Raw genomic sequence first — 1,317 nt, forward strand, 5'->3', positions numbered from 1 at the left:
AGAGAGAGGGGAAGGGAGAGAGACAGAGAGAGAGACAGAGAGAGAGACAGAGACAGACAGAGAGAGAGAGAGAGAGATTTGAGGGAGTAGAGAGGGATTCAGGTGTTGGTGTCTACCAGAAGAACTCAGAGAAGCATCAGGACCGGTTGGGTACAGGTGACCGGACCAGAGGATTCTGATTGGCCGAGGACCGGTTGGGTCCAGGTGACTGGACCAGAGGAGGATTCTGATTGGCTGAGGAGGTTTTGGACATTAATGGACAGGAAGCTGCTCTGAGACTCTACAGGTACCAGCGCCTCCTCAACACCTGGAGAATCAGGTCTGAACATTTAGGATCTTATATTATATATATTATATTTATATTATATATTACTAATATTAATATGTCGACTAACAGTTATAATACTTATAAAAGTTTGAATATTTAAAGTATTAATGATCATGTATTGATTCAGAATAAAGATGGATGTAATCATAGATATAGAAATATATATATAGTATATATAATATTTATAGTATATATAATATTTATAGTTATGTCATATCTATAGTTATATATAATATTTATAGTATATATAATATTTATAGTTATGTCATATCTATAGTTATATATAATATTTATAGTTATATATAATATTTATAGTTATGTCATATCTATAGTTATATATAATATTTATAGTATATATAATATTTATAGTTATGTATTATCTATACGGACCCATCCGGTTAGGGTGGAGGTGTGTCCCTATGAATCTGAGGGCTGTGTTGTCAGGGTACTCCTGGTCCCCCATGGTAATGTGGTCTCATGTGAGGGGCTCCTGGTCTCCCATGGCAACGTGGTCTCAGGTGAGGGGCTCCTGGTCTCCCATGGCAACGTGGTCTCAGGTGAGGGGCCAGACAAAAAATGGTTCAAAAACCGTTTGAGCCAACGACGTAGAGAGGGAGGGGGCCTCCTTCTGGATGGAGGGCCCAGATGCCCCCGTCTGGAGCCAGGCCCGGACTTGGGCCCCCTGTCTGGACCTCTGCATCCCATGGGCCCCCCACCTGTGGGGGTAACCGCTGGGGTCAGGTGCTCTGCCACATGGGCGGGGTTGAAGGTCAGGGGCCTCAATGGACCGGACCCGGGGGCAGAGGGTCTGGGGACGGGGTCTGTCTCCTCTCTGTGGGGGGAGGAGCCGGAGCTCGGGAGGAAGATGGAGCGCTAACAGTTAGATCTGGTGGGGCGCACCTCCACGCACGGTCTCGGTTCTGGACCCATACTCCTGGAAAGGGGTTGGACTCGGTCCTACTCCGGAGTTCTCCAGGGTGTGAGGTGCC

Source organism: Etheostoma cragini, unplaced genomic scaffold (genome assembly GCF_013103735.1).
Source record: "Etheostoma cragini isolate CJK2018 unplaced genomic scaffold, CSU_Ecrag_1.0 ScbMSFa_1213, whole genome shotgun sequence".
Taxonomy (NCBI): Eukaryota; Metazoa; Chordata; class Actinopteri; order Perciformes; family Percidae; genus Etheostoma; species Etheostoma cragini.